We start from the raw sequence: 8,561 nt of genomic DNA, 5'->3' as shown, positions 1-8,561 counted from the left end.
CCATCAGTCACTTGCCTGGTTACTTCCAGGAGGGAATTCTCAACCACTCTTCTCTCCACATTTTCACAGACCTGTGCTCTGTGCTGTCTTGAGGTCCCTTTATCTGAAAGTTCTAGAAAGAGCTAAAAATTTATCTGCAGCTTGACCAGGTGACATCTATATATTCTCTGTTGTGCACATGCTGGGCATTGTTCTTGGACTGTATACATCTACCTTGATTGCTGTGTGTTTCTGAAGATTTTATGGGAAACCAGATATCTCTCAATATGCTCCTTTTTGTCTAGATTATGATTATTTTGTGTTTTTTTTCCCCTTTCAATTAAGAACTTTGTCTGATAACAATCAGATCCTTCATGTCAGATTAAATGTGACTAGAAAATTCTATGGAAAGCAAGACAGCGATTGTCATGATGGAGGAGAATAATACATCTTTAAATATTTAGAGCAAGAAGGAAGAAAATATGTGTTTAGAGTGTGTCAGTGGGATGAAAGGGTTCTGCCTAAGGACTCAATATCAAGTAGTCTCTGATTAGTGGGAACCTTCCATGCAACTCTGCATCCCCTGCAATGCTCTAAATATGCTGTATTTAGTAACTGATAAAACACTTGCTCCAGATGTTAAGATTATTTAAAAATGAATAGTAGGATTGAGGTAAATCTTACAACGGGAAGTTAATCATTTATAAATTGCATATTATCACACTACTGAACCATAACTCTTGATTAGAAATACATTCATCCTTCAAAATATGAAGAAAAAATGGAGCATTGCTGCATGCCTCTAATCCAAGCAACTTAGAAGGCTGAGGCAGGAAGGTTACAGATTTGTAGTCAAATTCAGACCTCAGTGAGGCTCTAAGCAACTTGGTAAGACCCTGTCTCAAAATTTAAAAAAAAATAATTTAAAAATTGCTAAGAATGTGCCTTTGTTGTAAAATACCCCTGGATTCAATGTTGGGTACCAAAATAAGAAAAAGAAAAATAGAAAAGGATAAAATACTCATTTCTCTTTCCCTAAAGCAAACTTTCATAAAATGTTATTTAATAAAACTGTAAATGTACACAGCATGCCATGTAAATCCACTCAAATAGATAATGTGTGAGCATCTCATAGATGGAGTTTAAAAAATGAGTGTGAAGAAGTGCAAAATAATGACTATAGATTAGTGAAACATGGCCGTACAATTTGCAATGAAATGGAACTGGGGACACTGTAGGAGGAGATGAATTAGCTTAAGTCTCCCCAAGAGGCATCATTGCCAATATGCAAGATTATCTGGAGTAGATACTAATAAAGATGGTAGCAGATTATAGAAGTTTGAACAATGTTTCTTTTTCTTCTTTCTGCTACACTCCTTGTGATGTCAGGGGAAGGAAAACCTCTGGGTGCAGTCACATGATGGTGGGCACTAACTTTAAAATTCTCCTGAGCCAAAGGACCTACTAGGATTTCACAAAATCGATTCTGTCAGACTTGGAGTTCTCCATATTTGCTGGTAGTAAAGAGCTAGTGGCATGAAATATTAGATTTTCTCTGATCTTTGTAAGAAAATCACTGTGAGAATCAATCAAAAAAACAAAAATAGGGAGATATGTCACCAATAAAATTTTGTATCTGGCAATACATAACACGGTTTCAATGCAGAATACCAGTGCACAGGCTGGTGTGGACTCTGGCATGTTGAGAACACAAGGAAGGTTGAGGTGTTTATTACAAAGAGAAATCTGCACACACCATTCAGCAAGCAGGCAATCTCTGAAAAGTGGGTCTAGCAGTTATTTTGCAAAGCTAGTCTTAAGGTCATGTTTGGCAGTTCTCACAACTGTTGTTGTGAACAAAATGTATAATCTTGATAGAAAACACTGGTACAGAGAAGGTTATTCTACTCAACCCAAACTGACACTGTAGATGTGTGAGAATAGGAAGTAGAGAATTACATTGTCCATAAAAGAGAATATGACATCCAAGGTTACTGACTGATACTCAGGATGAAAATTTTTAATAGTGTGATTGTAGAAATTGCAGAATTGCCAGTTTTCTATCCCTGGATTTGACAAAGTGAATTTTCATAAGCTGTAATCAAAGTTCTACTAATGCATTTACATGTTTTTCCATGAAAACAGAGTTGGAACCAATGCCTCCTTGTCTTCCTGACTGCTGGGTAGTGCCACCAGCATCACCTTGCAAAGCTGTGGAGCACTTCCTGCAGAAAAGTCTATGGTCCCTTTGATGCCACACCTGATACTTCAGAATCATCAGTGTCCATGCACCTGCAGCCCTGACTCTGGGCATCTGTACAGGAAGGCAGTCCTAACAGTTTAGTTAGTGCTCAAATGGTGAAGCCCCCTGTGCAGGTACAGCCCCACATCTCTGTGCACACAGGGCACTTCTGGTTCTTTGCTGAGTGCCATGGAGTGATGGGAAAAGGGTAAAGCAGTGAAATCTTCATTTAGAAGGGTGTGATCCTTCCACTGACCTCTTTTCAATCCAGATGTACTTCTGGGATCTGGAATGGATAAGTGTATTATTTTTATTTTTTATTCTGTTCTGTGAAAAAGCATGGTCATTTGAGTTCAGGTGAATTCAATTACAGAAAAATAAACCTTCCCATAAGATTGGTGAGATAAGCTAAAATATAAATGAAATCAACATGAACCAAGTACAAATAAAAATCTGGATCATTATAACTTATCACTGAAGAATTCACCAACTGTTATGTGTGGACAGCAACCTCAAAGTACAGCTGGTACTGGATTTCTTCACAGAAGCAGAACTTTAAATTCCAGTTTATAGTTTTTCAAGGAAATCTGGACAAATAACCCACAGGTGTTTAATTTAATTATAATTCATTTTGACCCAAGAAGCTCTCTACATTAAGAAAGTGCTGCCTTGAACCAGTTCCCTCTTTTTTTTTTTTTTCCTTTTTGTGGTACTGGGTGAAAGGATAGAACCCAGGGCCTCACACATACTAGGCAAGTGCTCTACCACTGAGCTACATCCCCATCCCTCTCATTTTTCTACATATTCATATGCTTCCACATAAAATATTTGTAAAAGTAGGAGCAAATGAAGTCATTAATATTAGCATGTTTTCTTTAGGATGTCACAAATATCTCCATTATGTTGACTCGTTTTTATCACAAGTTAAAAAGTTATTAGGATAAATTCTGAAAGTATTTTGAGCATCTTAGCTGGAGCAACCCACACAGCTATCACAGTGTCTAAAGTAGCAAGGGAACTTGTCCTGTGACTGGGTTCTGATGTGGCAGGAGACCTCACTGCAGCCATGCCAGAGCACATTCCAAGATCTCCAGCCACAGCACAACTGCAACCAGCAGAGCTGTGTGGGTGGAAGTGACATCATCCACATGAGCCTCGAGTCTGGGTGGTGGATGCATTTTGATTCTGAAGTATCAAGTATGGTACTGAAGGTGAGAGTTCCAGGAAAGGTGGAACATATAGAAGATGACAGGGGCATTCCTCAGAACCAGCTTGGGTACAAATGATTCATACACAATTAATGGATCAAGTGAATAGTCATGATTCACAAAACTGGTCTTATCTGTAGCTGGAAAGGTGGAGTAATAACATTGGATGCTTCTTTTATGCAATTTTACTCCTTAGAATTGGTACAGAATGCTTTGTTTCAAAGAAATGATTAAAATGCTTAAATAAATATGAATGAAAGGATAACTGAGGACCATAAATAGGGACAATATAGAGGGAAAAATTACAAATAAGCCCTTTTAACGAAAGTTGACTTTCAATATTCATGATGCACACAATCTTCACATTCACATTTTTACACATACTGAATAATTCCTGAGGATTTTTCCCAGGGCTCCAACCACATCCTTATTTTGAAGACGATAGATCAAGGGGTTGAGCATTGGCATCAGAATGGCATAGAAGATGGACATGACTTTATCTTGGACTGAAATATGGGAAGAGATCAGTACATGAAAATGATGGTGCTATAGCATAGGCTGACCACTTTCAGGTGAGTGGAACATGTGGAGAAGGCTTTCTCTACCCCTTGGCAGAAGCCATATGGATAATGTGACCAGGATGAGTATGTAGGAAGCAAGGATGATGGAGAATGGAACAAGAAACAGAATGGTGGTACTGATCAACACCCCCATCTCATAGGAGTCCTCACAAGAGAGTCACAGAACACCAGGGAGTTCACAGTAAAAATGATGGATTTCTTTGGGTCCACAGAAGGGGAACCTCAAGGTGTAGACAGTGTGTGTGAAGGATTGAAAGCACTGCTCAATCATGACCTCAGCATCATCTGCCTGCAGAGGGGCCAGTTCATGAGGAACAGATAGTTGAGATGTTTGCAAATGGCCAGGTATTGGTCATCAGACATGAGTCCCAAAAGGATGAACTCAGTTCCACCCAAGGTCAATCTCAGGAAGATTTGTGTCTTACAGCCAGAAACAGAGATGACAGTCTTGTGCAGAAGGAAGTCAGACATCATCTTGGGGACAATGGCAAGTGTGAACAGGATGTTAATTAGAGAGAACTGCCACAGGAAAAAATACATAGGGTTGTGCAAAAGGAGGTCCACCAGGATCAGTGGGATCAGGAGGCTGTTTCCAATTCACATGATGAAGAACATCATGGAGATGAGTGCAAAGACACAGAAATGAGCTGGTGTGTATTGCAGCAGTCCCAGAAGAAGAAACTTGGCCAAAGTGTGGTTCTCCAAACTTGCCATGCTTGGAAGTTCGATAATGGTTAGAGAAAATACACCTAAGTATAAACACTTTTACAGTAATGCTGGACTATCTGGAAATTGACCCATGAAAGTATTATTCGTGTTATATACAATGGTTTCAGAAAAAAAAATGGTGACTCCTGTTGGTGTAAGTTGATCTAATTATACTTGCCTTGTTTAATAAATCCTACACCAGTTGAAGCCATTAGTTGATTTTTCCATGTTTTCCTGTATTTTAAGAAAGGGATTGCCATCCAGGGCAGCTGAATTGAAAGGAGTTTGTCTTTCTCACCAACCATTTGGGTGGAGACTGACCAGTGAGTCAGAGAGGTTCCCATGGACTTCCTGGACTCTGTTTCTGCAGGATTCCCATCGTGTCATGACTGGCATGTCTGCTGAGAGGCAAAGTTCTGTTAGTTGTCTAGTAAAATGACAGCACTGGGCATGGAGACAGCACTCTAGATGTGAGTACATGTGGGTCCGTGGTGGTTAGTGGAAGCTAAGTCTCCTAGACTGATTTTTTTTTCCAGATATGTTTCTTACTTGGTACTCCTACAGCATTTACACATAGTATCCCCACCAGTATTACTAACTCACATTCCCCTGAGAGACTGTTCTCCCATCTTTAAGAACAAAGGAGGACATAGAGAATGTTCCAGTAGGTGTTTCCTCTTGATGATGAAGACAAGGAGGGCGCTCTCCATGTGCATGTTCACCTGCCTGCTGTGGTCTCACATAGCAATGTGCACCTCTGCCTCAAAGGGAAAGCTGTGCTCAGACCTACAGAAGCTGCTCACAACAGAAGCCCCAGTCTCCTCACCCTTCAAGAAGTAGCCTTCAGGCTTCTTTAGCAGATAAGACAGACCTTCTCTTTACAGTAAACCAAAAGATATTACCAAACTGGTGAAGGTTTTATTAGGTCAACCCACCATTTAATACCATTGTGTACTATGTACCCAAATGATTCAATGATATAATTTGTCTTCCAAAAATCTGTGCATCTAAATCTCATAAACTCATCTTCTGGTTGTTTATACTACGGGAAGGGTGGGAGTTGCTAGTGAAGAATAAGTGGCAAATATATTCTCATGTCAAAGTTTCAGCAGTGACATGTTCCCAAATGTATTTGCATTTAAATATTTGACGAACAGTGGATGATCAGAACACACACACCCTTGAACAGTAGGGCAATTAGTGGGTACCTATTATAATGATGAATCTCATACACATAAAGCATAAAAATATAAAGAATGGCAACAGAATTGACAAACAGTATGAAAACAACTGAATACCTGGACACTAATGGAATAGTGGGATGCTCTGTTGCCATTCATCCAACAGCTCTTTCCTTATTGATGTTGCAGATTCCAATTAATCACATTAAAAAAGAAAAGTGCTAATACCAAGTACCAGTCACAAGTCTCCTGTGGAGGATAAATGCTGGATTTTTCACATAGGTGTGCCTTCTCTCAGACATCTTCCTACATGCCCCTTACATTTCCTGCTCTTTCATTTTACCAAAGGACTCTGCAATACTCCCAGTTGAATCACAACCCAATCTGCCACCTGCCTGCTACTGCTAAGCTTCTGGGAGCCTTCTCCATGTCCTGCACTAAGGAGGTCATGGTCACTATCACTCTCTTGCAGAGATTTGCTGCTTTATTGTACTTCATATTGTGAAGGATGCCTCATGTTTTGTTAGATGTCTGAATTCTACAATGGCACATGCTCACTCAACAGAGAACATTTATATTTTACAAACTCATACAGAGCAGCCATGATTAGATACATCTTTAATTGCACTTGTGTCAAGTAAGAGTGCGATTTGAAATCAAGATTTAGTTGTAATAGTTTTTTCTGCACTTGCTAGTTATATGTTCTGGAATAAATTATTTAATACAAGCTAAGTCTCAGTTTTAATCCTCAAAAATTCAGATTGTTGTTAATCTACCTCAAATATTTTCCACACATGAAGTATGTTAAAACATAATAGATATTTTTAAATTAAGTAATTCTTTCATTGAAGTCACTGAATTATCTTCATAATACTTCTTTGTTTCTGAGATCAAAGTCTGTCTTTCTATTGTGGCTAATTAGACCCTGTGGAGTTGTCCCACATTTTAGACTTCCCAACACCACCACTGCCTCTCTGTGCATCTCAGGACACCACTGGACACTGTCCAGGAACATTTACATGAGAACTGAGTGGCAGCCCATACAACACACATGGTTATTACCAAGCTGGGCTTTCTGCTAAAGGTAACACACACCTGTAATCCCACAGCCATCTGTGGTCTCTGATTTGGCATGAATTTGTGTTCTAGAACCTTAATTGACTCAGTCACAAAATGAGATTATGATCTCCAAATGGAAAGAAAAACCAATTTACATATAAAGACTTTTAGGGCCATGGCTGGGAGAAAGTTCCAACAGACCCAATGTTCTTTGTATTCACCATTGTAACCCCTTCCAATGGTTTGGACCACTTTATTGTACTGCTTTATTTCTTTCTTCCATTTCACTCTCCTATGATCCCCTCCATCACTCCACTTCCTTCCTTTCTTCCTCTTTCTGTTTACAAAAGTACTTAATTTAAAGATTTATATATTCTTGAAATTTTTTGTTAGCAAATTAATCTTCATTAACTTAAAATGGAAATGATCTCTAAGTTGCCTGCTCACGTGGTATGAGAAAATTCATTATGATAATGAGAAAGCTTGATGATGTATTAATTAATCTATTGAATACCTGAGTCATATACCCTAACTTGCATGTTGAATGATGAATAGGTAAGCATGTGGAACAATATCATAGAGACACAATTAAATGAAACGAACAATTTCAAAAAAGATTTGATTTCAAAAAGGATAGGACACAGAAAAAAAACAATGAAGCAAAATGTAAGTATGTTAATGGAAACACCTAAAATAGGTTGCTTTCCCCAGGTGTTCAAATAGAGGAATGTACATGTGATTATACAGTAATTTGGCATTTTCATAAATGATTTTTTCTGGGAATTTCTAGACAATGATTAATTGCATTCATGACTAAGTTTTTCATAACCATTTAATCTATCTTTATTAGAGTGAAATTACTCATTTCTATTGAAAACTAAAAGAACCAATTTATTGAATAAAATATTAAAAGTAAGGTTGAATTTGTTCCTTCACTAACACTGTGGTAATGCAATTGGAAAGATTTCTGTAGCCCTTACAGATGTAGTCAAGTAGGAAGATACTTTTTTTTAACATGTGTAAAATAAGACATTTACTATGCTAAAGAACAGATTTTATTCTCCATTTTCCCCAACACTAAAATAGCACATGTCATAGTAATGTAGCACACAATATAAATTGATATATGCAATCAGTTATCCCCCAAATAGCAGTTTTAAGTTTCGCATTGGGAGTCCTTAAAAACTTACACTTTTAAATGACCTTTATTAATAAAATCATCAATAAACAACAAAAAGAGTCACTTCAGAAAAATCTTAGTGTAAGAGACCTCAACTCTTAGGACTTTTGTAAAGGAGATTCTTGATTTGCCTCTGTACATCTGAGCCAGAGCAGAGAGTCTCCAGTTCCTTTTCACCTAGGGTAACACTGCTAGGGTTCCTAGTTTGAGATGATTAAATTTAATATTGCAACTTTCACCATAGGGCCTCCATTTAAACAGCACTTCAAGTGGAAGGAGTATGAGAAATCAAATTTTGCTGCAGACCAGAATTATTCTATGAGATGCAGAAATGGCAACAGCTTGCCATGAGCTCAACAAGGTTTAATGAAAATATAGTGGGTAGACTTTACAAATATTCACTTTCAGGAGGTGATTAGAGAC

This window comes from Sciurus vulgaris (genome assembly GCF_902686455.1).
Source record: "Sciurus vulgaris genome assembly, chromosome: 8".
Taxonomy (NCBI): domain Eukaryota; kingdom Metazoa; phylum Chordata; class Mammalia; order Rodentia; family Sciuridae; genus Sciurus; species Sciurus vulgaris.
Note: the sequence above shows the minus strand (reverse complement) of the source record.